The sequence below is a fragment of the Watersipora subatra genome, chromosome 5 (genome assembly GCF_963576615.1).
Source record: "Watersipora subatra chromosome 5, tzWatSuba1.1, whole genome shotgun sequence".
In the NCBI taxonomy this organism is placed as follows: domain Eukaryota; kingdom Metazoa; phylum Bryozoa; class Gymnolaemata; order Cheilostomatida; family Watersiporidae; genus Watersipora; species Watersipora subatra.
In genome coordinates, this window is record NC_088712.1 from 45935395 (window position 1) to 45963011 (window position 27617).

At 33.1% G+C, this 27617-nt stretch overlaps 20 non-coding genes across 20 annotated transcripts; all 20 read right to left on the bottom strand.

Moving 5' to 3' along the window:
- Window positions 1–495: 495 nt before the first annotated feature.
- On the bottom strand, window positions 496–659 carry LOC137397739 (U1 spliceosomal RNA). The gene has a single exon (XR_010978790.1). It is a non-coding gene; the product is annotated as a U1 spliceosomal RNA (small nuclear RNA).
- A 1210-nt stretch (window positions 660–1869) lies between these two features.
- On the bottom strand, window positions 1870–2033 carry LOC137397740 (U1 spliceosomal RNA). Its single transcript, XR_010978791.1, has one exon. It is a non-coding gene; the product is annotated as a U1 spliceosomal RNA (small nuclear RNA).
- Window positions 2034–3236: 1203 nt separating this feature from the next.
- On the bottom strand, window positions 3237–3400 carry LOC137397742 (U1 spliceosomal RNA). Its single transcript, XR_010978792.1, has one exon. It is a non-coding gene; the product is annotated as a U1 spliceosomal RNA (small nuclear RNA).
- A 1209-nt stretch (window positions 3401–4609) lies between these two features.
- LOC137397868 (U1 spliceosomal RNA) lies at window positions 4610–4773 on the bottom strand. The gene has a single exon (XR_010978912.1). It is a non-coding gene; the product is annotated as a U1 spliceosomal RNA (small nuclear RNA).
- Window positions 4774–5984: 1211 nt separating this feature from the next.
- Window positions 5985–6148, bottom strand: LOC137397709 (U1 spliceosomal RNA). The gene has a single exon (XR_010978761.1). It is a non-coding gene; the product is annotated as a U1 spliceosomal RNA (small nuclear RNA).
- Window positions 6149–7358: 1210 nt separating this feature from the next.
- LOC137397743 (U1 spliceosomal RNA) lies at window positions 7359–7522 on the bottom strand. Its single transcript, XR_010978793.1, has one exon. It is a non-coding gene; the product is annotated as a U1 spliceosomal RNA (small nuclear RNA).
- A 1210-nt stretch (window positions 7523–8732) lies between these two features.
- On the bottom strand, window positions 8733–8896 carry LOC137397744 (U1 spliceosomal RNA). The gene has a single exon (XR_010978794.1). It is a non-coding gene; the product is annotated as a U1 spliceosomal RNA (small nuclear RNA).
- A 1203-nt stretch (window positions 8897–10099) lies between these two features.
- Window positions 10100–10263, bottom strand: LOC137397745 (U1 spliceosomal RNA). The gene has a single exon (XR_010978795.1). It is a non-coding gene; the product is annotated as a U1 spliceosomal RNA (small nuclear RNA).
- A 1209-nt stretch (window positions 10264–11472) lies between these two features.
- Window positions 11473–11636, bottom strand: LOC137397869 (U1 spliceosomal RNA). The gene has a single exon (XR_010978913.1). It is a non-coding gene; the product is annotated as a U1 spliceosomal RNA (small nuclear RNA).
- A 1210-nt stretch (window positions 11637–12846) lies between these two features.
- On the bottom strand, window positions 12847–13010 carry LOC137397870 (U1 spliceosomal RNA). Its single transcript, XR_010978914.1, has one exon. It is a non-coding gene; the product is annotated as a U1 spliceosomal RNA (small nuclear RNA).
- Window positions 13011–14220: 1210 nt separating this feature from the next.
- LOC137397710 (U1 spliceosomal RNA) lies at window positions 14221–14384 on the bottom strand. Its single transcript, XR_010978762.1, has one exon. It is a non-coding gene; the product is annotated as a U1 spliceosomal RNA (small nuclear RNA).
- A 1211-nt stretch (window positions 14385–15595) lies between these two features.
- On the bottom strand, window positions 15596–15759 carry LOC137397746 (U1 spliceosomal RNA). The gene has a single exon (XR_010978796.1). It is a non-coding gene; the product is annotated as a U1 spliceosomal RNA (small nuclear RNA).
- Window positions 15760–16968: 1209 nt separating this feature from the next.
- LOC137397872 (U1 spliceosomal RNA) lies at window positions 16969–17132 on the bottom strand. Its single transcript, XR_010978915.1, has one exon. It is a non-coding gene; the product is annotated as a U1 spliceosomal RNA (small nuclear RNA).
- A 1210-nt stretch (window positions 17133–18342) lies between these two features.
- Window positions 18343–18506, bottom strand: LOC137397711 (U1 spliceosomal RNA). Its single transcript, XR_010978763.1, has one exon. It is a non-coding gene; the product is annotated as a U1 spliceosomal RNA (small nuclear RNA).
- A 1211-nt stretch (window positions 18507–19717) lies between these two features.
- LOC137397748 (U1 spliceosomal RNA) lies at window positions 19718–19881 on the bottom strand. Its single transcript, XR_010978798.1, has one exon. It is a non-coding gene; the product is annotated as a U1 spliceosomal RNA (small nuclear RNA).
- Window positions 19882–21090: 1209 nt separating this feature from the next.
- On the bottom strand, window positions 21091–21254 carry LOC137397873 (U1 spliceosomal RNA). The gene has a single exon (XR_010978916.1). It is a non-coding gene; the product is annotated as a U1 spliceosomal RNA (small nuclear RNA).
- Window positions 21255–22464: 1210 nt separating this feature from the next.
- Window positions 22465–22628, bottom strand: LOC137397713 (U1 spliceosomal RNA). Its single transcript, XR_010978765.1, has one exon. It is a non-coding gene; the product is annotated as a U1 spliceosomal RNA (small nuclear RNA).
- A 1210-nt stretch (window positions 22629–23838) lies between these two features.
- LOC137397749 (U1 spliceosomal RNA) lies at window positions 23839–24002 on the bottom strand. The gene has a single exon (XR_010978799.1). It is a non-coding gene; the product is annotated as a U1 spliceosomal RNA (small nuclear RNA).
- Window positions 24003–25211: 1209 nt separating this feature from the next.
- On the bottom strand, window positions 25212–25375 carry LOC137397776 (U1 spliceosomal RNA). Its single transcript, XR_010978826.1, has one exon. It is a non-coding gene; the product is annotated as a U1 spliceosomal RNA (small nuclear RNA).
- A 1209-nt stretch (window positions 25376–26584) lies between these two features.
- Window positions 26585–26748, bottom strand: LOC137397874 (U1 spliceosomal RNA). Its single transcript, XR_010978917.1, has one exon. It is a non-coding gene; the product is annotated as a U1 spliceosomal RNA (small nuclear RNA).
- Between the last annotated feature and the right edge of the window lie 869 nt (window positions 26749–27617).

Consider the following 27617-nt stretch of genomic DNA (forward strand, 5'->3'; position numbering starts at 1 on the left):
CCATTTCAAAACTTTCCAACCTATTTGAATCCTTAATACAAAATGATCAGTCGAAAGGCGTCCACAAACTAGTTCTAATATTGTCACAGTAATATGAATATCAATTAACTTTTTTTGCTATTGCTGTAGTGTTTGCTACGATTTTACTAAAGGAGTACCTGGGAAAATCGATTATCTCAATCATCAATATTATAGTCTCGTTAAACGTCTTAATTATATCCATTGTTTTATTTTATTAATTCAAAATGTGGTTTTTAATCTGAACTTAAAGAACTTCAATGAAAATTAAAAAATAATTTTCAGGAACACTACTGTATCAGCCGTTTTTTATAGCGTATATAGAACTTTAATAGGTTTAAACATGAAGATATCGTTATATTTTGCACCGGCTGAAATCTGATTTGTCAGCCCAGCTGACCTGTTGACAAAGCGGCTATACTGGTTTACAGCTATAGCTGTCAGAAAACAATCTGTAGATTATTGTCATTATATTTTTAGGGGATAGCGCGAACGCAGTCCCCCACTACCAAAAGTTATGCACCCGAGTTACCCACATTTGGGATAATCGCAGGCGTCAACCAAACCGAAGTGCAATGGTAAGGCCTCTTCCTGAGGAATCCACCTTCTTGATCATGGATATCCCTGTGCCAGGTAAGTATGAGTTGTGCTACCCTAGACATGTTAGTAGACTAAGCCATGCGCAAGTATAATGCAGTGTCAAAACAAAGTTTTACGCTTTCCGAAATTAAACTTTTTTTATTGTTTCAAATATACTTTGAAAAAACTGAATAATTTGTTATGAATTAATTGATTACCTAGATGAAAACATGCTTATACATAAAACAATCTTTGTGGATTGACAATAGACAGGGGAAACGATTTTAAAATATAAAATCCATTAAATAAATAACTAGTTTAAAATGAAAAAATGACGGTTTAAATTTAACTTTGGGCATTCGCCAATATTACATATTTCTAATATAATTAAAATATAACAAACAACTTCAAAGTAACAATGGAATAAACACATGAATCAACATCGAATAACATCTTATAATAACTTAGTCAAATTTTCGACAATACAAAACAATCACCAATGACAAACGTCTACACTCATCCATGTTTGTTTCCTCACAAAGTCGACATCAGATAACCTTAGAACCATGGTGAGTCGGCTGTTTAGGGTCATTAATGTTTTCTTGTGTTGCTTTTCAACTGTCGATTATAACAGTTGCAGTTCATAGTTACGTAAATATTGTAAACTTTCAATTTGATTGCTGCCTGTTTATGAACCATGCTTCCAATAGAGAACCAATATAGAAGAAGTGTTGTGAAAACGGCCTCGCTTCAATTGAACACTATCTACAGCAGTTAGCCATTTCAAAACTTTCCAACCTATTTGAATCCTTAATACAAAATGATCAGTAGAAAGGCGTCCACAAACTAGTTCTAATATTGTCACAATAATATGAATATCAATTAACCTTTTTTGTTATTGCTGTAGTGTTTGCTACGATTTTACTAAAGGAGTACCTGGGAAAATCGATTGTCTCATTCATCAATATTATAGTCTCGTTAAACGTCTTAATTATATCCATTGTTTTATTTTATTAATTCAAAATGTGGTTTTTAATCTGAACTTAAGGAACTTTAATGAAAATTAAAAAATAATTTGCAGGAACACTACTGTATCAGCCCTTTTTTATAGCGTATATAGAACTTTAATAGGTTTAAACATGAAGATATCGTTATATTTTGCACCGGCTGAAATCTGATTTGTCAGCCCAGCTGACCTGTTGACAAAGCGGCTATACTGTTTACAGCTATAGCTGTCAGAAAACAATCTGTAGATTCTTGTCATTATATTTTTAGGGGATAGCGCGAACGCAGTCCCCCACTACCAAAAGTTATGCACCCGAGTTACCCACATTTGGGATAATCGCAGGCGTCAACCAAACCGAAGTGCAATGGTAAGGCCTCTTCCTGAGGAATCCACCTTCTTGATCATGGATATCCCTGTGCCAGGTAAGTATGAGTTGTGCTACCCTAGACATGTTAGTAGACTAAGCCATGCGCAAGTATAATGCAGTGTCAAAACAAAGTTTTACGCTTTCCGAAATTAAACTTTGTTTATTGTTTCAATTATACTTTGAAAAAACTGAATAATTTGTTATGAATTAATTGAATACCTAGGTGAAAACACGCTTATACATAAAACAATATTTGTGGATTGACAATAAACCGGAGAAACGATTTTAAAATATGAAATCCATTAAATAAATAACTAGTTTAAAATGAAAAAATGACGGTTTAAATTTAACTTTGGGCATTCGCCAATATTACATATTTCTAATATAATTAAAATATAACAAACAACTTCAAAGTAACAATGGAATAAACACATGAATCAACATCGAATAACATCTTATAATAACTTAGTCAAAGTTTCGACAATACAAAACAATCACCAATGACAAACGTCTACACTCATCCGTGTTTGTTTCATCACAAAGTCGACATCAGATAACCTTAGAACCATGGTGAGTCGGCTGTTTAGGGTCATTAATGTTTTCTTGTGTTGCTTTTCAACTGTCGATTATAACAGTTGCAGTTCATAGTTACGTAAATATTGTAAACTTTCAATTTGATTGCTGCCTGTTTATGAACCATGCTTCCAATAGAGAACCATTATAGAAGAAGTGTTGTGAAAACGGCCTCTCTTCAATTGAACACTACCGACGGAAGATAACTATTTCAAAACTTTCCAACCTATTTGAATCCTTAATACAAAATGATCAGTAGAAAGGGGTCCACAAATTAGTTGTAATATTGTCACAATAACATGAATATCAATTAACTTTTTTTGTTATTGCTGTAGTGTTTGCTACTAAAGGAATACCTAGGAAGATCGATTATCTCAATCATCAATATTATAGTCTCGTTAAACGTCTTAATCATATCCATTGTTTTATTTTATTAATTCAAAATGTGGTTTTTAATCTGAACTTAAGGAACTTTAATGAAAATTGAAAAATAATTTTCTGGAACACTACTGTATCAGCCCATTTTTATTGCGTATATAGAACTTTAATAGGTTTAAACATGAAAGTATCGTTATATTTTGCACCGGCTGAAATCTGATTTGTCAGCGCAGCTGACCTGTTGACAAAGCGGCTATACTGGTTTACAGCTATAGCTGTCAGAAAACAATCTGTAGATTATTGTCATTATATTTTTAGGGGATAGCGCGAACGCAGTCCCCCACTACCAAAAGTTATGCACCCGAGTTACCCACATTTGGGATAATCGCAGGCGTCAACCAAACCGAAGTGCAATGGTAAGGCCTCTTCCTGAGGAATCCACCTTCTTGATCATGGATATCCCTGTGCCAGGTAAGTATGAGTTGTGCTACCCTAGACATGTTAGTAGACTAAGCCATGCGCAAGTATAATGCAGTGTCAAAACAAAGTTTTACGCTTTCCGAAATTAAACTTTTTTTATTGTTTCAAATATACTTTGAAAAAACTGAATAATTTGTTATGAATTAATTGATTACCTAGATGAAAACATGCTTATACATAAAACAATCTTTGTGGATTGACAATAGACAGGGGAAACGATTTTAAAATATGAAATCCATTAAATAAATAACTAGTTTAAAATGAAAAAATGACGGTTTAAATTTAACTTTGGGCATTCGCCAATATTACATATTTCTAATATAATTAAAATATAACAAACAACTTCAAAGTAACAATGGAATAAACACATGAATCAACATCGAAAAACATCTTATAATAACTTAGTCAAAGTTTCGACAATACAAAACAATCACCAATGACAAACGTCTACACTCATCCGTGTTTGTTTCATCACAAAGTCGACATCAGATAACCTTAGAACCATGGTGAGTCGGCTGTTTAGGGTCATTAATGTTTTCTTGTGTTGCTTTTCAACTGTCGATTATAACAGTTGCAGTTCATAGTTACGTAAATATTGTAAACTTTCAATTTGATTGCTGCCTGTTTATGAACCATGCTTCCAATAGAGAACCATTATAGAAGCAGTGTTGTGAAAACGGCCGCTCTTCAATTGAACACTACCTACGGAAGATAACTATTTCAAAACTTTCCAACCTATTTGAATCCATAATACAAAATGATCAGTAGAAAGGCGTCCACAAACTAGTTCTAATATTGTCACAATAATATGAATATCAATTAACCTTTTTTGTTATTGCTGTAGTGTTTGCTACGATTTTACTAAAGGAGTACCTGGGAAAATCGATTATCTCAATCATCAATATTATAGTCTCGTTAAACGTCTTAATCATATTCATTGTTTTATTTTATTAAATCAAAATGTGGTTTTTAATCTGAACTTAAGGAACTTTAATGAAAAATGAAAAATAATTTTCAGGAACACTACTGTATCAGCCCTTTTTATAGCGTATATAGAATTTTAATAGGTTTCAACATGAAAATATCGTTATATTTTGCACCGGCCGAAATCTGATTTGTCAGCGCAGCTGACCTGTTGACAAAGCGGCTATACTGTTTACAGCTATAGCTGTCAGAAAACAATCTGTAGATTTTTGTCATTATATTTTTAGGGGATAGCGCGAACGCAGTCCCCCACTACCAAAAATTATGCACCCGAGTTACCCACATTTGGGATAATCGCAGGCGTCAACCAAACCGAAGTGCAATGGTAAGGCCTCTTCCTGAGGAATCCACCTTCTTGATCATGGATATCCCTGTGCCAGGTAAGTATGAGTTGTGCTACCCTAGACATGTTAGTAGACTAAGCCATGCGCAAGTATAATGCAGTGTCAAAACAAAATTTTACGCTTTCCGAAATTGAACTTTGTTTATTGTTTCAATTATACTTTGAAATAAATTGAGTCATTTGTTATGAATTAATTGAATAACTAGATGAAAACACGCTTATACATAAAACAATATTTGCGGATTGACAATAAACAGGAGAACCGATTTTAAAATATGAAATCCATTAAATAAATAACTAGTTTAAAATGAAAAAATGACGGTTTAAATTTAACTTTGGGCATTCGCCAATATTACATATTTCTAATATAATTAAAATATAACAAACAACTTCAAAGTAACAATGGAATAAACACATGAATCAACATCGAATAACATCTTATAATAACTTAGTCAAATTTTCGACAATACAAAACAATCACCAATGACAAACGTCTACACTCGTCCGTGTTTGTTTCATCACAAAGTCGACATCAGATAACCTTAGAACCATGGTGAGTCGGCTGTTTAGGGTCATTAATGTTTTCTTGTGTTGCTTTTCAACTGTCGATTATAACAGTTGCAGTTCATAGTTACGTAAATATTGTAAACTTTCAATTTGATTGCTGCCTGTTTATGAACCATGCTTCCAATAGAGAACCATTATAGAAGCAGTGTTGTGAAAACGGCCTCTCTTCAATTGAACACTACCTACGGAAGATAACTATTTCAAAACTTTCCAACCTATTTGAATCCATAATACAAAATGATCAGTCGGAAGGCGTCCACAAACTAGTTCTAATATTGTCACAATAATATGAATATCAATTAACCTTTTTTGTTATTGCTGTAGTGTTTGCTACGATTTTACTAAAGGAGTACCTGGGAAAATCGATTATCTCAATCATCAATATTATAGTCTCGTTAAACGTCTTAATCATATCCATTGTTTTATTTTATTAATTCAAAATGTGGTTTTTAATCTGAACTTAAGGAACTTTAATGAAAAATGAAAAATAATTTTCAGGAACACTACTGTATCAGCCCTTTTTTACAGCGTATATAGAAGTTTAATAGGTTTCAACATGAAAATATCGTTATATTTTGCACCGGCCGAAATCTGATTTGTCAGCGCAGCTGACCTGTTGACAAAGCGGCTATACTGTTTACAGCTATAGCTGTCAGAAAACAATCTGTAGATTTTTGTCATTATATTTTTAGGGGATAGCGCGAACGCAGTCCCCCACTACCAAAAATTATGCACCCGAGTTACCCACATTTGGGATAATCGCAGGCGTCAACCAAACCGAAGTGCAATGGTAAGGCCTATTCCTGAGGAATCCACCTTCTTGATCATGGATATCCTTGTGCCAGGTAAGTATGAGTTGTGCTACCCTAGACATGTTAGTAGACTAAGCCATTCGCAAGTATAATGCAGTGTCAAAACAATTTTTTACGCTAATCGAAATTAAACTTTGTTTATTGTTTCAATTATACTTTGAAAAAACTGAATAATTTGTTATGAATTAATTGAATACCTAGGTGAAAACACGCTTATACATAAAACAATATTTGTGGATTGACAATAAACCGGAGAAACGATTTTAAAATATGAAATCCATTAAATAAATAACTAGTTTAAAATGAAAAAATGACGGTTTAAATTTAACTTTTGGCATTCGCCAATATTACATATTTCTAATATAATTAAAATATAACAAACAACTTCAAAGTAACAATGGAATAAACACATGAATCAACATCGAATAACATCTTATAATAACTTAGTCAAAGTTTCGACAATACAAAACAATCACCAATGACAAACGTCTACACTCATCCGTGTTTGTTTCATCACAAAGTCGACATCAGATAACCTTAGACCCATGGTGAGTTGGCTGTTTAGGGTCATTAATGTTTTCTTGTGCTGCTTTTCAACTGTCGATTATAACAGTTTCAGTTCATAGTTACGTAAAAATTGTAAACTTTCAATTTGATTGCTGCCTGTTTATGAACCATGCTTCCAATAGAGAACCAATATGGAAGCAGTGTTGTGAAAACGGCCTCGCTTCTATTGAACACTACCTACGGAAGATAACTATTTCAAAACTTTCCAACCTATTTGAATCCATAATACAAAATGATCAGTAGAAAGGCGTCCACAAACTAGTTCTAATATTGTCACAATAATATGAATATCAATTAACCTTTTTTGTTATTGCTGTAGTGTTTGCTACGATTTTACTAAAGGAGTACCTGGGAAAATCGATTATCTCAATCATCAATATTATAGTCTCGTTAAACGTCTTAATCATATTCATTGTTTTATTTTATTAATTCAAAATGTGGTTTTTAATCTGAACTTAAGGAACTTTAATGAAAAATGAAAAATAATTTTCAGGAACACTACTGTATCAGCCCTTTTTATAGCGTATATAGAACTTTAATAGGTTTAAACATGAAGATATCGTTATATTTTGCACCGGCTGAAATCTGATTTGTCAGCCCAGCTGACCTGTTGACAAAGCGGCTATACTGGTTTACAGCTATAGCTGTCAGAAAACAATCTGTAGATTATTGTCATTATATTTTTAGGGGATAGCGCGAACGCAGTCCCCCACTACCAAAAGTTATGCACCCGAGTTACCCACATTTGGGATAATCGCAGGCGTCAACCAAACCGAAGTGCAATGGTAAGGCCTCTTCCTGAGGAATCCACCTTCTTGATCATGGATATCCCTGTGCCAGGTAAGTATGAGTTGTGCTACCCTAGACATGTTAGTAGACTAAGCCATGCGCAAGTATAATGCAGTGTCAAAACAAAGTTTTACGCTTTCCGAAATTAAACTTTTTTTATTGTTTCAAATATACTTTGAAAAAACTGAATAATTTGTTATGAATTAATTGATTACCTAGATGAAAACATGCTTATACATAAAACAATCTTTGTGGATTGACAATAGACAGGGGAAACGATTTTAAAATATAAAATCCATTAAATAAATAACTAGTTTAAAATGAAAAAATGACGGTTTAAATTTAACTTTGGGCATTCGCCAATATTACATATTTCTAATATAATTAAAATATAACAAACAACTTCAAAGTAACAATGGAATAAACACATGAATCAACATCGAATAACATCTTATAATAACTTAGTCAAATTTTCGACAATACAAAACAATCACCAATGACAAACGTCTACACTCATCCATGTTTGTTTCCTCACAAAGTCGACATCAGATAACCTTAGAACCATGGTGAGTCGGCTGTTTAGGGTCATTAATGTTTTCTTGTGTTGCTTTTCAACTGTCGATTATAACAGTTGCAGTTCATAGTTACGTAAATATTGTAAACTTTCAATTTGATTGCTGCCTGTTTATGAACCATGCTTCCAATAGAGAACCAATATAGAAGAAGTGTTGTGAAAACGGCCTCGCTTCAATTGAACACTATCTACAGCAGTTAGCCATTTCAAAACTTTCCAACCTATTTGAATCCTTAATACAAAATGATCAGTAGAAAGGCGTCCACAAACTAGTTCTAATATTGTCACAATAATATGAATATCAATTAACCTTTTTTGTTATTGCTGTAGTGTTTGCTACGATTTTACTAAAGGAGTACCTGGGAAAATCAATTGTCTCATTCATCAATATTATAGTCTCGTTAAACGTCTTAATTATATCCATTGTTTTATTTTATTAATTCAAAATGTGGTTTTTAATCTGAACTTAAGGAACTTTAATGAAAATTAAAAAATAATTTGCAGGAACACTACTGTATCAGCCCTTTTTTATAGCGTATATAGAACTTTAATAGGTTTAAACATGAAGATATCGTTATATTTTGCACCGGCTGAAATCTGATTTGTCAGCCCAGCTGACCTGTTGACAAAGCGGCTATACTGTTTACAGCTATAGCTGTCAGAAAACAATCTGTAGATTCTTGTCATTATATTTTTAGGGGATAGCGCGAACGCAGTCCCCCACTACCAAAAGTTATGCACCCGAGTTACCCACATTTGGGATAATCGCAGGCGTCAACCAAACCGAAGTGCAATGGTAAGGCCTCTTCCTGAGGAATCCACCTTCTTGATCATGGATATCCCTGTGCCAGGTAAGTATGAGTTGTGCTACCCTAGACATGTTAGTAGACTAAGCCATGCGCAAGTATAATGCAGTGTCAAAACAAAGTTTTACGCTTTCCGAAATTAAACTTTGTTTATTGTTTCAATTATACTTTGAAAAAACTGAATAATTTGTTATGAATTAATTGAATACCTAGGTGAAAACACGCTTATACATAAAACAATATTTGTGGATTGACAATAAACCGGAGAAACGATTTTAAAATATGAAATCCATTAAATAAATAACTAGTTTAAAATGAAAAAATGACGGTTTAAATTTAACTTTGGGCATTCGCCAATATTACATATTTCTAATATAATTAAAATATAACAAACAACTTCAAAGTAACAATGGAATAAACACATGAATCAACATCGAATAACATCTTATAATAACTTAGTCAAAGTTTCGACAATACAAAACAATCACCAATGACAAACGTCTACACTCATCCGTGTTTGTTTCATCACAAAGTCGACATCAGATAACCTTAGAACCATGGTGAGTCGGCTGTTTAGGGTCATTAATGTTTTCTTGTGTTGCTTTTCAACTGTCGATTATAACAGTTGCAGTTCATAGTTACGTAAATATTGTAAACTTTCAATTTGATTGCTGCCTGTTTATGAACCATGCTTCCAATAGAGAACCATTATAGAAGAAGTGTTGTGAAAACGGCCTCTCTTCAATTGAACACTACCGACGGAAGATAACTATTTCAAAACTTTCCAACCTATTTGAATCCTTAATACAAAATGATCAGTAGAAAGGGGTCCACAAATTAGTTGTAATATTGTCACAATAACATGAATATCAATTAACTTTTTTTGTTATTGCTGTAGTGTTTGCTACTAAAGGAATACCTAGGAAGATCGATTATCTCAATCATCAATATTATAGTCTCGTTAAACGTCTTAATCATATCCATTGTTTTATTTTATTAATTCAAAATGTGGTTTTTAATCTGAACTTAAGGAACTTTAATGAAAATTGAAAAATAATTTTCTGGAACACTACTGTATCAGCCCATTTTTATTGCGTATATAGAACTTTAATAGGTTTAAACATGAAAGTATCGTTATATTTTGCACCGGCTGAAATCTGATTTGTCAGCGCAGCTGACCTGTTGACAAAGCGGCTATACTGGTTTACAGCTATAGCTGTCAGAAAACAATCTGTAGATTATTGTCATTATATTTTTAGGGGATAGCGCGAACGCAGTCCCCCACTACCAAAAGTTATGCACCCGAGTTACCCACATTTGGGATAATCGCAGGCGTCAACCAAACCGAAGTGCAATGGTAAGGCCTCTTCCTGAGGAATCCACCTTCTTGATCATGGATATCCCTGTGCCAGGTAAGTATGAGTTGTGCTACCCTAGACATGTTAGTAGACTAAGCCATGCGCAAGTATAATGCAGTGTCAAAACAAAGTTTTACGCTTTCCGAAATTAAACTTTTTTTATTGTTTCAAATATACTTTGAAAAAACTGAATAATTTGTTATGAATTAATTGATTACCTAGATGAAAACATGCTTATACATAAAACAATCTTTGTGGATTGACAATAGACAGGGGAAACGATTTTAAAATATGAAATCCATTAAATAAATAACTAGTTTAAAATGAAAAAATGACGGTTTAAATTTAACTTTGGGCATTCGCCAATATTACATATTTCTAATATAATTAAAATATAACAAACAACTTCAAAGTAACAATGGAATAAACACATGAATCAACATCGAAAAACATCTTATAATAACTTAGTCAAAGTTTCGACAATACAAAACAATCACCAATGACAAACGTCTACACTCATCCGTGTTTGTTTCATCACAAAGTCGACATCAGATAACCTTAGAACCATGGTGAGTCGGCTGTTTAGGGTCATTAATGTTTTCTTGTGTTGCTTTTCAACTGTCGATTATAACAGTTGCAGTTCATAGTTACGTAAATATTGTAAACTTTCAATTTGATTGCTGCCTGTTTATGAACCATGCTTCCAATAGAGAACCATTATAGAAGCAGTGTTGTGAAAACGGCCGCTCTTCAATTGAACACTACCTACGGAAGATAACTATTTCAAAACTTTCCAACCTATTTGAATCCATAATACAAAATGATCAGTAGAAAGGCGTCCACAAACTAGTTCTAATATTGTCACAATAATATGAATATCAATTAACCTTTTTTGTTATTGCTGTAGTGTTTGCTACGATTTTACTAAAGGAGTACCTGGGAAAATCGATTATCTCAATCATCAATATTATAGTCTCGTTAAACGTCTTAATCATATTCATTGTTTTATTTTATTAATTCAAAATGTGGTTTTTAATCTGAACTTAAGGAACTTTAATGAAAAATGAAAAATAATTTTCAGGAACACTACTGTATCAGCCCTTTTTATAGCGTATATAGAATTTTAATAGGTTTCAACATGAAAATATCGTTATATTTTGCACCGGCCGAAATCTGATTTGTCAGCGCAGCTGACCTGTTGACAAAGCGGCTATACTGTTTACAGCTATAGCTGTCAGAAAACAATCTGTAGATTTTTGTCATTATATTTTTAGGGGATAGCGCGAACGCAGTCCCCCACTACCAAAAATTATGCACCCGAGTTACCCACATTTGGGATAATCGCAGGCGTCAACCAAACCGAAGTGCAATGGTAAGGCCTCTTCCTGAGGAATCCACCTTCTTGATCATGGATATCCCTGTGCCAGGTAAGTATGAGTTGTGCTACCCTAGACATGTTAGTAGACTAAGCCATGCGCAAGTATAATGCAGTGTCAAAACAAAATTTTACGCTTTCCGAAATTGAACTTTGTTTATTGTTTCAATTATACTTTGAAATAAATTGAGTCATTTGTTATGAATTAATTGAATAACTAGATGAAAACACGCTTATACATAAAACAATATTTGCGGATTGACAATAAACAGGAGAACCGATTTTAAAATATGAAATCCATTAAATAAATAACTAGTTTAAAATGAAAAAATGACGGTTTAAATTTAACTTTGGGCATTCGCCAATATTACATATTTCTAATATAATTAAAATATAACAAACAACTTCAAAGTAACAATGGAATAAACACATGAATCAACATCGAATAACATCTTATAATAACTTAGTCAAATTTTCGACAATACAAAACAATCACCAATGACAAACGTCTACGCTCGTCCTTGTTTGTTTCATCACAAAGTCGACATCAGATAACCTTAGAACCATGGTGAGTCGGCTGTTTAGGGTCATTAATGTTTTCTTGTGTTGCTTTTCAACTGTCGATTATAACAGTTGCAGTTCATAGTTACGTAAATATTGTAAACTTTCAATTTGATTGCTGCCTGTTTATGAACCATGCTTCCAATAGAGAACCATTATAGAAGCAGTGTTGTGAAAACGGCCTCTCTTCAATTGAACACTACCTACGGAAGATAACTATTTCAAAACTTTCCAACCTATTTGAATCCATAATACAAAATGATCAGTAGAAAGGGGTCCAAAAGCTATTTCTAATATTGTCACAATAACATGAATATCAATTAACTTTTTTTGTTATTGCTGTAGTGTTTGCTACGATTTTACTAAAGGAGTACCTGGGAAAATCGATTATCTCAATCATCAATATTATAGTCTCGTTAAACGTCTTAATCATATCCATTGTTTTATTTTATTAATTCAAAATGTGGTTTTTAATCTGAACTTAAGGAACTTTAATGAAAAATGAAAAATAATTTTCAGGAACACTACTGTATCAGCCCTTTTTATAGCGTATATAGAATTTTAATAGGTTTCAACATGAAAATATCGTTATATTTTGCACCGGCCGAAATCTGATTTGTCAGCGCAGCTGACCTGTTGACAAAGCGGCTATACTGTTTACAGCTATAGCTGTCAGAAAACAATCTGTAGATTTTTGTCATTATATTTTTAGGGGATAGCGCGAACGCAGTCCCCCACTACCAAAAATTATGCACCCGAGTTACCCACATTTGGGATAATCGCAGGCGTCAACCAAACCGAAGTGCAATGGTAAGGCCTCTTCCTGAGGAATCCACCTTCTTGATCATGGATATCCCTGTGCCAGGTAAGTATGAGTTGTGCTACCCTAGACATGTTAGTAGACTAAGCCATGCGCAAGTATAATGCAGTGTCAAAACAAAGTTTTACGCTTTCCGAAATTAAACTTTGTTTATTGTTTCAAATATACTTTGAAAAAACTGAACAATTTGTTATGATTTAATTGAATACCTAGATGAAAACACGCTTATACATAAAACAATATTTGCGGATTGACAATAAACAGGGGAAACGATTTTAAAATATGAAATCCATTAAATAAATAACTAGTTTAAAATGAAAAAATGACAGTTTAAATTTAACTTTGGGCATTCGCCAATATTACATATTTCTAATATAATTAAAATATAACAAACAACTTCAAAGTAACAATGGAATAAACACATGAATCAACATCGAATAACATCTTATAATAACTTAGTCAAATTTTCGACAATACAAAACAATCACCAATGACAAACGTCTACACTCGTCCGTGTTTGTTTCATCACAAAGTCGACATCAGATAACCTTAGAACCATGGTGAGTCGGCTGTTTAGGGTCATTAATGTTTTCTTGTGTTGCTTTTCAACTGTCGATTATAACAGTTGCAGTTCATAGTTACGTAAATATTGTAAACTTTCAATTTGATTGCTGCCTGTTTATGAACCATGCTTCCAATAGAGAACCATTATAGAAGCAGTGTTGTGAAAACGGCCTCTCTTCAATTGAACACTACCTACGGAAGATAACTATTTCAAAACTTTCCAACCTATTTGAATCCATAATACAAAATGATCAGTCGGAAGGCGTCCACAAACTAGTTCTAATATTGTCACAATAATATGAATATCAATTAACCTTTTTTGTTATTGCTGTAGTGTTTGCTACGATTTTACTAAAGGAGTACCTGGGAAAATCGATTATCTCAATCATCAATATTATAGTCTCGTTAAACGTCTTAATCATATCCATTGTTTTATTTTATTAATTCAAAATGTGGTTTTTAATCTGAACTTAAGGAACTTTAATGAAAAATGAAAAATAATTTTCAGGAACACTACTGTATCAGCCCTTTTTTACAGCGTATATAGAAGTTTAATAGGTTTCAACATGAAAATATCGTTATATTTTGCACCGGCCGAAATCTGATTTGTCAGCGCAGCTGACCTGTTGACAAAGCGGCTATACTGTTTACAGCTATAGCTGTCAGAAAACAATCTGTAGATTTTTGTCATTATATTTTTAGGGGATAGCGCGAACGCAGTCCCCCACTACCAAAAATTATGCACCCGAGTTACCCACATTTGGGATAATCGCAGGCGTCAACCAAACCGAAGTGCAATGGTAAGGCCTATTCCTGAGGAATCCACCTTCTTGATCATGGATATCCTTGTGCCAGGTAAGTATGAGTTGTGCTACCCTAGACATGTTAGTAGACTAAGCCATTCGCAAGTATAATGCAGTGTCAAAACAATTTTTTACGCTAATCGAAATTAAACTTTGTTTATTGTTTCAATTATACTTTGAAAAAACTGAATAACTTGTTATGAATTAATTGAATACCTAGGTGAAAACACGCTTATACATAAAACAATATTTGTGGATTGACAATAAACCGGAGAAACGATTTTAAAATATGAAATCCATTAAATAAATAACTAGTTTAAAATGAAAAAATGACGGTTTAAATTTAACTTTGGGCATTCGCCAATATTACATATTTCTAATATAATTAAAATATAACAAACAACTTCAAAGTAACAATGGAATAAACACATGAATCAACATCGAATAACATCTTATAATAACTTAGTCAAAGTTTCGACAATACAAAACAATCACCAATGACAAACGTCTACACTCATCCGTGTTTGTTTCATCACAAAGTCGACATCAGATAACCTTAGACCCATGGTGAGTTGGCTGTTTAGGGTCATTAATGTTTTCTTGTGCTGCTTTTCAACTGTCGATTATAACAGTTTCAGTTCATAGTTACGTAAAAATTGTAAACTTTCAATTTGATTGCTGCCTGTTTATGAACCATGCTTCCAATAGAGAACCAATATGGAAGCAGTGTTGTGAAAACGGCCTCGCTTCTATTGAACACTATCTACAGAAGTTAGCCATTTCAAAACTTTCCAACCTATTTGAATCCTTAATACAAAATGATCAGTCGAAAGGCGTCCACAAACTAGTTCTAATATTGTCACAATAATATGAATATCAATTAACTTTTTTTGCTATTGCTGTAGTGTTTGCTACGATTTTACTAAAGGAGTACCTGGGAAAATCGATTATCTCAATCATCAATATTATAGTCTCGTTAAACGTCTTAATTATATCCATTGTTTTATTTTATTAATTCAAAATGTGGTTTTTAATCTGAACTTAAAGAACTTCAATGAAAATTAAAAAATAATTTTCAGGAACACTACTGTATCAGCCGTTTTTTATAGCGTATATAGAACTTTAATAGGTTTAAACATGAAGATATCGTTATATTTTGCACCGGCTGAAATCTGATTTGTCAGCCCAGCTGACCTGTTGACAAAGCGGCTATACTGGTTTACAGCTATAGCTGTCAGAAAACAATCTGTAGATTATTGTCATTATATTTTTAGGGGATAGCGCGAACGCAGTCCCCCACTACCAAAAGTTATGCACCCGAGTTACCCACATTTGGGATAATCGCAGGCGTCAACCAAACCGAAGTGCAATGGTAAGGCCTCTTCCTGAGGAATCCACCTTCTTGATCATGGATATCCCTGTGCCAGGTAAGTATGAGTTGTGCTACCCTAGACATGTTAGTAGACTAAGCCATGCGCAAGTATAATGCAGTGTCAAAACAAAGTTTTACGCTTTCCGAAATTAAACTTTTTTTATTGTTTCAAATATACTTTGAAAAAACTGAATAATTTGTTATGAATTAATTGATTACCTAGATGAAAACATGCTTATACATAAAACAATCTTTGTGGATTGACAATAGACAGGGGAAACGATTTTAAAATATGAAATCCATTAAATAAATAACTAGTTTAAAATGAAAAAATGACGGTTTAAATTTAACTTTGGGCATTCGCCAATATTACATATTTCTAATATAATTAAAATATAACAAACAACTTCAAAGTAACAATAGAATAAACGCATGAATCAACATCGAAAAACATCTTATAATAACTTAGTCAAAGTTTCGACAATACAAAACAATCACCAATGACAAACGTCTACACTCATCCGTGTTTGTTTCATCACAAAGTCGACATCAGATAACCTTAGAACCATGGTGAGTCGGCTGTTTAGGGTCATTAATGTTTTCTTGTGTTGCTTTTCAACTGTCGATTATAACAGTTGCAGTTCATAGTTACGTAAATATTGTAAACTTTCAATTTGATTGCTGCCTGTTTATGAACCATGCTTCCAATAGAGAACCATTATAGAAGCAGTGTTGTGAAAACGGCCGCTCTTCAATTGAACACTACCTACGGAAGATAACTATTTCAAAACTTTCCAACCTATTTGAATCCATAATACAAAATGATCAGTAGAAAGGCGTCCACAAACTAGTTCTAATATTGTCACAATAATATGAATATCAATTAACCTTTTTTGTTATTGCTGTAGTGTTTGCTACGATTTTACTAAAGGAGTACCTGGGAAAATCGATTATCTCAATCATCAATATTATAGTCTCGTTAAACGTCTTAATCATATCCATTGTTTTATTTTATTAATTCAAAATGTGGTTTTTAATCTGAACTTAAGGAACTTTAATGAAAAATGAAAAATAATTTTCAGGAACACTACTGTATCAGCCCTTTTTATAGCGTATATAGAATTTTAATAGGTTTCAACATGAAAATATCGTTATATTTTGCACCGGCCGAAATCTGATTTGTCAGCGCAGCTGACCTGTTGACAAAGTGGCTATACTGTTTACAGCTATAGCTGTCAGAAAACAATCTGTAGATTTTTGTCATTATATTTTTAGGGGATAGCGCGAACGCAGTCCCCCACTACCAAAAATTATGCACCCGAGTTACCCACATTTGGGATAATCGCAGGCGTCAACCAAACCGAAGTGCAATGGTAAGGCCTCTTCCTGAGGAATCCACCTTCTTGATCATGGATATCCCTGTGCCAGGTAAGTATGAGTTGTGCTACCCTAGACATGTTAGTAGACTAAGCCATGCGCAAGTATAATGCAGTGTCAAAACAAAGTTTTACGCTTTCCGAAATTAAACTTTGTTTATTGTTTCAAATATACTTTGAAAAAACTGAACAATTTGTTATGATTTAATTGAATACCTAGATGAAAACACGCTTATACATAAAACAATATTAGCGGATTGACAATAAACAGGGGAAACGATTTTAAAATATGAAATCCATTAAATAAATAACTAGTTTAAAATGAAAAAATGACAGTTTAAATTTAACTTTGGGCATTCGCCAATATTACATATTTCTAATATAATTAAAATATAACAAACAACTTCAAAGTAACAATGGAATAAACACATGAATCAACATCGAATAACATCTTATAATAACTTAGTCAAATTTTCGACAATACAAAACAATCACCAATGACAAACGTCTACACTCGTCCGTGTTTGTTTCATCACAAAGTCGACATCAGATAACCTTAGAACCATGGTGAGTCGGCTGTTTAGGGTCATTAATGTTTTCTTGTGTTGCTTTTCAACTGTCGATTATAACAGTTGCAGTTCATAGTTACGTAAATATTGTAAACTTTCAATTTGATTGCTGCCTGTTTATGAACCATGCTTCCAATAGAGAACCATTATAGAAGCAGTGTTGTGAAAACGGCCTCTCTTCAATTGAACACTACCTACGGAAGATAACTATTTCAAAACTTTCCAACCTATTTGAATCCATAATACAAAATGATCAGTCGGAAGGCGTCCACAAACTAGTTCTAATATTGTCACAATAATATGAATATCAATTAACCTTTTTTGTTATTGCTGTAGTGTTTGCTACGATTTTACTAAAGGAGTACCTGGGAAAATCGATTATCTCAATCATCAATATTATAGTCTCGTTAAACGTCTTAATCATATCCATTGTTTTATTTTATTAATTCAAAATGTGGTTTTTAATCTGAACTTAAGGAACTTTAATGAAAAATGAAAAATAATTTTCAGGAACACTACTGTATCAGCCCTTTTTTACAGCGTATATAGAAGTTTAATAGGTTTCAACATGAAAATATCGTTATATTTTGCACCGGCCGAAATCTGATTTGTCAGCGCAGCTGACCTGTTGACAAAGCGGCTATACTGTTTACAGCTATAGCTGTCAGAAAACAATCTGTAGATTTTTGTCATTATATTTTTAGGGGATAGCGCGAACGCAGTCCCCCACTACCAAAAATTATGCACCCGAGTTACCCACATTTGGGATAATCGCAGGCGTCAACCAAACCGAAGTGCAATGGTAAGGCCTATTCCTGAGGAATCCACCTTCTTGATCATGGATATCCTTGTGCCAGGTAAGTATGAGTTGTGCTACCCTAGACATGTTAGTAGACTAAGCCATTCGCAAGTATAATGCAGTGTCAAAACAATTTTTTACGCTAATCGAAATTAAACTTTGTTTATTGTTTCAATTATACTTTGAAAAAACTGAATAATTTGTTATGAATTAATTGAATACCTAGGTGAAAACACGCTTATACATAAAACAATATTTGTGGATTGACAATAAACCGGAGAAACGATTTTAAAATATGAAATCCATTAAATAAATAACTAGTTTAAAATGAAAAAATGACGGTTTAAATTTAACTTTGGGCATTCGCCAATATTACATATTTCTAATATAATTAAAATATAACAAACAACTTCAAAGTAACAATGGAATAAACACATGAATCAACATCGAATAACATCTTATAATAACTTAGTCAAAGTTTCGACAATACAAAACAATCACCAATGACAAACGTCTACACTCATCCGTGTTTGTTTCATCACAAAGTCGACATCAGATAACCTTAGACCCATGGTGAGTTGGCTGTTTAGGGTCATTAATGTTTTCTTGTGCTGCTTTTCAACTGTCGATTATAACAGTTTCAGTTCATAGTTACGTAAAAATTGTAAACTTTCAATTTGATTGCTGCCTGTTTATGAACCATGCTTCCAATAGAGAACCAATATGGAAGCAGTGTTGTGAAAACGGCCTCGCTTCTATTGAACACTATCTACAGAAGTTAGCCATTTCAAAACTTTCCAACCTATTTGAATCCTTAATACAAAATGATCAGTCGAAAGGCGTCCACAAACTAGTTCTAATATTGTCACAATAATATGAATATCAATTAACTTTTTTTGCTATTGCTGTAGTGTTTGCTACGATTTTACTAAAGGAGTACCTGGGAAAATCGATTATCTCAATCATCAATATTATAGTCTCGTTAAACGTCTTAATTATATCCATTGTTTTATTTTATTAATTCAAAATGTGGTTTTTAATCTGAACTTAAAGAACTTCAATGAAAATTAAAAAATAATTTTCAGGAACACTACTGTATCAGCCGTTTTTTATAGCGTATATAGAACTTTAATAGGTTTAAACATGAAGATATCGTTATATTTTGCACCGGCTGAAATCTGATTTGTCAGCCCAGCTGACCTGTTGACAAAGCGGCTATACTGGTTTACAGCTATAGCTGTCAGAAAACAATCTGTAGATTATTGTCATTATATTTTTAGGGGATAGCGCGAACGCAGTCCCCCACTACCAAAAGTTATGCACCCGAGTTACCCACATTTGGGATAATCGCAGGCGTCAACCAAACCGAAGTGCAATGGTAAGGCCTCTTCCTGAGGAATCCACCTTCTTGATCATGGATATCCCTGTGCCAGGTAAGTATGAGTTGTGCTACCCTAGACATGTTAGTAGACTAAGCCATGCGCAAGTATAATGCAGTGTCAAAACAAAGTTTTACGCTTTCCGAAATTAAACTTTTTTTATTGTTTCAAATATACTTTGAAAAAACTGAATAATTTGTTATGAATTAATTGATTACCTAGATGAAAACATGCTTATACATAAAACAATCTTTGTGGATTGACAATAGACAGGGGAAACGATTTTAAAATATGAAATCCATTAAATAAATAACTAGTTTAAAATGAAAAAATGACGGTTTAAATTTAACTTTGGGCATTCGCCAATATTACATATTTCTAATATAATTAAAATATAACAAACAACTTCAAAGTAACAATAGAATAAACGCATGAATCAACATCGAAAAACATCTTATAATAACTTAGTCAAAGTTTCGACAATACAAAACAATCACCAATGACAAACGTCTACACTCATCCGTGTTTGTTTCATCACAAAGTCGACATCAGATAACCTTAGAACCATGGTGAGTCGGCTGTTTAGGGTCATTAATGTTTTCTTGTGTTGCTTTTCAACTGTCGATTATAACAGTTGCAGTTCATAGTTACGTAAATATTGTAAACTTTCAATTTGATTGCTGCCTGTTTATGAACCATGCTTCCAATAGAGAACCATTATAGAAGCAGTGTTGTGAAAACGGCCGCTCTTCAATTGAACACTACCTACGGAAGATAACTATTTCAAAACTTTCCAACCTATTTGAATCCATAATACAAAATGATCAGTAGAAAGGCGTCCACAAACTAGTTCTAATATTGTCACAATAATATGAATATCAATTAACCTTTTTTGTTATTGCTGTAGTGTTTGCTACGATTTTACTAAAGGAGTACCTGGGAAAATCGATTATCTCAATCATCAATATTATAGTCTCGTTAAACGTCTTAATCATATCCATTGTTTTATTTTATTAATTCAAAATGTGGTTTTTAATCTGAACTTAAGGAACTTTAATGAAAAATGAAAAATAATTTTCAGGAACACTACTGTATCAGCCCTTTTTATAGCGTATATAGAATTTTAATAGGTTTCAACATGAAAATATCGTTATATTTTGCACCGGCCGAAATCTGATTTGTCAGCGCAGCTGACCTGTTGACAAAGTGGCTATACTGTTTACAGCTATAGCTGTCAGAAAACAATCTGTAGATTTTTGTCATTATATTTTTAGGGGATAGCGCGAACGCAGTCCCCCACTACCAAAAATTATGCACCCGAGTTACCCACATTTGGGATAATCGCAGGCGTCAACCAAACCGAAGTGCAATGGTAAGGCCTCTTCCTGAGGAATCCACCTTCTTGATCATGGATATCCCTGTGCCAGGTAAGTATGAGTTGTGCTACCCTAGACATGTTAGTAGACTAAGCCATGCGCAAGTATAATGCAGTGTCAAAACAAAGTTTTACGCTTTCCGAAATTAAACTTTGTTTATTGTTTCAAATATACTTTGAAAAAACTGAACAATTTGTTATGATTTAATTGAATACCTAGATGAAAACACGCTTATACATAAAACAATATTAGCGGATTGACAATAAACAGGGGAAACGATTTTAAAATATGAAATCCATTAAATAAATAACTAGTTTAAAATGAAAAAATGACAGTTTAAATTTAACTTTGGGCATTCGCCAATATTACATATTTCTAATATAATTAAAATATAACAAACAACTTCAAAGTAACAATGGAATAAACACATGAATCAACATCGAATAACATCTTATAATAACTTAGTCAAATTTTCGACAATACAAAACAATCACCAATGACAAACGTCTACACTCGTCCGTGTTTGTTTCATCACAAAGTCGACATCAGATAACCTTAGAACCATGGTGAGTCGGCTGTTTAGGGTCATTAATGTTTTCTTGTGTTGCTTTTCAACTGTCGATTATAACAGTTGCAGTTCATAGTTACGTAAATATTGTAAACTTTCAATTTGATTGCTGCCTGTTTATGAACCATGCTTCCAATAGAGAACCATTATAGAAGCAGTGTTGTGAAAACGGCCTCTCTTCAATTGAACACTACCTACGGAAGATAACTATTTCAAAACTTTCCAACCTATTTGAATCCATAATACAAAATGATCAGTCGGAAGGCGTCCACAAACTAGTTCTAATATTGTCACAATAATATGAATATCAATTAACCTTTTTTGTTATTGCTGTAGTGTTTGCTACGATTTTACTAAAGGAGTACCTGGGAAAATCGATTATCTCAATCATCAATATTATAGTCTCGTTAAACGTCTTAATCATATCCATTGTTTTATTTTATTAATTCAAAATGTGGTTTTTAATCTGAACTTAAGGAACTTTAATGAAAAATGAAAAATAATTTTCAGGAACACTACTGTATCAGCCCTTTTTTACAGCGTATATAGAAGTTTAATAGGTTTCAACATGAAAATATCGTTATATTTTGCACCGGCCGAAATCTGATTTGTCAGCGCAGCTGACCTGTTGACAAAGCGGCTATACTGTTTACAGCTATAGCTGTCAGAAAACAATCTGTAGATTTTTGTCATTATATTTTTAGGGGATAGCGCGAACGCAGTCCCCCACTACCAAAAATTATGCACCCGAGTTACCCACATTTGGGATAATCGCAGGCGTCAACCAAACCGAAGTGCAATGGTAAGGCCTATTCCTGAGGAATCCACCTTCTTGATCATGGATATCCTTGTGCCAGGTAAGTATGAGTTGTGCTACCCTAGACATGTTAGTAGACTAAGCCATTCGCAAGTATAATGCAGTGTCAAAACAATTTTTTACGCTAATCGAAATTAAACTTTGTTTATTGTTTCAATTATACTTTGAAAAAACTGAATAATTTGTTATGAATTAATTGAATACCTAGGTGAAAACACGCTTATACATAAAACAATATTTGTGGATTGACAATAAACCGGAGAAACGATTTTAAAATATGAAATCCATTAAATAAATAACTAGTTTAAAATGAAAAAATGACGGTTTAAATTTAACTTTGGGCATTCGCCAATATTACATATTTCTAATATAATTAAAATATAACAAACAACTTCAAAGTAACAATGGAATAAACACATGAATCAACATCGAATAACATCTTATAATAACTTAGTCAAAGTTTCGACAATACAAAACAATCACCAATGACAAACGTCTACACTCATCCGTGTTTGTTTCATCACAAAGTCGACATCAGATAACCTTAGACCCATGGTGAGTTGGCTGTTTAGGGTCATTAATGTTTTCTTGTGCTGCTTTTCAACTGTCGATTATAACAGTTTCAGTTCATAGTTACGTAAAAATTGTAAACTTTCAATTTGATTGCTGCCTGTTTATGAACCATGCTTCCAATAGAGAACCAATATGGAAGCAGTGTTGTGAAAACGGCCTCGCTTCTATTGAACACTATCTACAGAAGTTAGCCATTTCAAAACTTTCCAACCTATTTGAATCCTTAATACAAAATGATCAGTCGAAAGGCGTCCACAAACTAGTTCTAATATTGTCACAATAATATGAATATCAATTAACTTTTTTTGCTATTGCTGTAGTGTTTGCTACGATTTTACTAAAGGAGTACCTGGGAAAATCGATTATCTCAATCATCAATATTATAGTCTCGTTAAACGTCTTAATTATATCCATTGTTTTATTTTATTAATTCAAAATGTGGTTTTTAATCTGAACTTAAAGAACTTCAATGAAAATTAAAAAATAATTTTCAGGAACACTACTGTATCAGCCGTTTTTTATAGCGTATATAGAACTTTAATAGGTTTAAACATGAAGATATCGTTATATTTTGCACCGGCTGAAATCTGATTTGTCAGCCCAGCTGACCTGTTGACAAAGCGGCTATACTGTTTACAGCTATAGCTGTCAGAAAACAATCTGTAGATTCTTGTCATTATATTTTTAGGGGATAGCGCGAACGCAGTCCCCCACTACCAAAAGTTATGCACCCGAGTTACCCACATTTGGGATAATCGCAGGCGTCAACCAAACCGAAGTGCAATGGTAAGGCCTCTTCCTGAGGAATCCACCTTCTTGATCATGGATATCCCTGTGCCAGGTAAGTATGAGTTGTGCTACCCTAGACATGTTAGTAGACTAAGCCATGCGCAAGTATAATGCAGTGTCAAAACAAAGTTTTACGCTTTCCGAAATTAAACTTTGTTTATTGTTTCAAATATACTTTGAAAAAACTGAATAATTTGTTATGAATTAATTGAATACCTAGGTGAAAACACGCTTATACATAAAACAATATTTGTGGATTGACAATAAACCGGAGAAACGATTTTAAAATATGAAATCCATTAAATAAATAACTAGTTTAAAATGAAAAAATGACGGTTTAAATTTAACTTTTGGCATTCGCCAATATTACATATTTCTAATATAATTAAAATATAACAAACAACTTCAAAGTAACAATGGAATAAACACATGAATCAACATCGAATAACATCTTATAATAACTTAGTCAAACTTTCGACAATACAAAACAATCACCAATGACAAACGTCTACAATCATCCGTGTTTGTTTCATCACAAAGTCGACATCAGATAACCTTAGAACCATGATGAGTCGGCTGTTTAGGGTTTTAATGTTTTCTTGTGTTGCTTTTCAACTGTCGATTATAACAGTTGCAGTTCATAGTTACGTAAATATTGTAAACTTTCAATTTGATTGCTGCCTGTTTATGAACCATGCTTCCAATAGAGAACCATTATAGAAGCAGTGTTGTGAAAACGGCCGCTCTTCAATTGAACACTACCTACGGAAGATAACTATTTCAAAACTTTCCAACATATTTGAATCCATAATACAAAATGATCAGTAGAAAGGCGTCCACAAACTAGTTCTAATATTGTCACAATAATATGAATATCAATTAACCTTTTTTGTTATTGCTGTAGTGTTTGTTACGATTTTACTAAAGGAGTACCTGGGAAAATCGATTATCTCAATCATCAATATTATAGTCTCGTTAAACGTCTTAATCATATCCATTGTTTTATTTTATTAATTCAAAATGTGGTTTTTAATCTGAACTTAAGGAACTTTAATGAAAATTAAAAAATAATTTTCAGGAACACTACTGTATCAGCCCTTTTTTATAGCGTATATAGAACTTTAATAGGTTTAAACATGAAGATATCGTTATATTTTGCACCGGCTGAAATCTGATTTGTCAGCCCAGCTGACCTGTTGACAAAGCGGCTATACTGTTTACAGCTATAGCTGTCAGAAAACAATCTGTAGATTCTTGTCATTATATTTTTAGGGGATAGCGCGAACGCAGTCCCCCACTACCAAAAGTTATGCACCCGAGTTACCCACATTTGGGATAATCGCAGGCGTCAACCAATCCGAAGTGCAATGGTAAGGCCTCTTCCTGAGGAATCCACCTTCTTGATCATGGATATCCCTGTGCCAGGTAAGTATGAGTTGTGCTACCCTAGACATGTTAGTAGACTAAGCCATGCGCAAGTATAATGCAGTGTCAAAACAAAGTTTTACGCTTTCCGAAATTAAACTTTGTTTATTGTTTCAATTATACTTTGAAAAAACTGAATAATTTGTTATGAATTAATTGAATACCTAGGTGAAAACACGCTTATACGTAAAACAATATTTGTGGATTGACAATAAACCGGAGAAACGATTTTAAAATATGAAATCCATTAAATAAATAACTAGTTTAAAATGAAAAAATGACGGTTTAAATTTAACTTTGGGCATTCGCCAATATTAGATATTTCTAATATAATTAAAATATAACAAACAACTTCAAAGTAACAATGGAATAAACACATGAATCAACATCGAAAAACATCTTATAATAACTTAGTCAAAGTTTCGACAATACAAAACAATCACCAATGACAAACGTCTACACTCATCCGTGTTTGTTTCATCACAAAGTCGACATCAGATAACCTTAGAACCATGGTGAGTCGGCTGTTTAGGGTCATTAATGTTTTCTTGTGTTGCTTTTCAACTGTCGATTATAACAGTTGCAGTTCATAGTTACGTAAATATTGTAAACTTTCAATTTGATTGCTGCCTGTTTATGAACCATGCTTCCAATAGAGAACCATTATAGAAGCAGTGTTGTGAAAACGGCCGCTCTTCAATTGAACACTACCTACGGAAGATAACTATTTCAAAACTTTCCAACCTATTTGAATCCATAATACAAAATGATCAGTAGAAAGGCGTCCACAAACTAGTTCTAATATTGTCACAATAATATGAATATCAATTAACCTTTTTTGTTATTGCTGTAGTGTTTGCTACGATTTTACTAAAGGAGTACCTGGGAAAATCGATTATCTCAATCATCAATATTATAGTCTCGTTAAACGTCTTAATCATATCCATTGTTTTATTTTATTAATTCAAAATGTGGTTTTTAATCTGAACTTAAGGAACTTTAATGAAAAATGAAAAATAATTTTCAGGAACACTACTGTATCAGCCCTTTTTATAGCGTATATAGAATTTTAATAGGTTTCAACATGAAAATATCGTTATATTTTGCACCGGCCGAAATCTGATTTGTCAGCGCAGCTGACCTGTTGACAAAGTGGCTATACTGTTTACAGCTATAGCTGTCAGAAAACAATCTGTAGATTTTTGTCATTATATTTTTAGGGGATAGCGCGAACGCAGTCCCCCACTACCAAAAATTATGCACCCGAGTTACCCACATTTGGGATAATCGCAGGCGTCAACCAAACCGAAGTGCAATGGTAAGGCCTCTTCCTGAGGAATCCACCTTCTTGATCATGGATATCCCTGTGCCAGGTAAGTATGAGTTGTGCTACCCTAGACATGTTAGTAGACTAAGCCATGCGCAAGTATAATGCAGTGTCAAAACAAAGTTTTACGCTTTCCGAAATTAAACTTTGTTTATTGTTTCAAATATACTTTGAAAAAACTGAACAATTTGTTATGATTTAATTGAATACCTAGATGAAAACACGCTTATACATAAAACAATATTAGCGGATTGACAATAAACAGGGGAAACGATTTTAAAATATGAAATCCATTAAATAAATAACTAGTTTAAAATGAAAAAATGACAGTTTAAATTTAACTTTGGGCATTCGCCAATATTACATATTTCTAATATAATTAAAATATAACAAACAACTTCAAAGTAACAATGGAATAAACACATGAATCAACATCGAATAACATCTTATAATAACTTAGTCAAATTTTCGACAATACAAAACAATCACCAATGACAAACGTCTACACTCGTCCGTGTTTGTTTCATCACAAAGTCGACATCAGATAACCTTAGAACCATGGTGAGTCGGCTGTTTAGGGTCATTAATGTTTTCTTGTGTTGCTTTTCAACTGTCGATTATAACAGTTGCAGTTCATAGTTACGTAAATATTGTAAACTTTCAATTTGATTGCTGCCTGTTTATGAACCATGCTTCCAATAGAGAACCATTATAGAAGCAGTGTTGTGAAAACGGCCTCTCTTCAATTGAACACTACCTACGGAAGATAACTATTTCAAAACTTTCCAACCTATTTGAATCCATAATACAAAATGATCAGTCGGAAGGCGTCCACAAACTAGTTCTAATATTGTCACAATAATATGAATATCAATTAACCTTTTTTGTTATTGCTGTAGTGTTTGCTACGATTTTACTAAAGG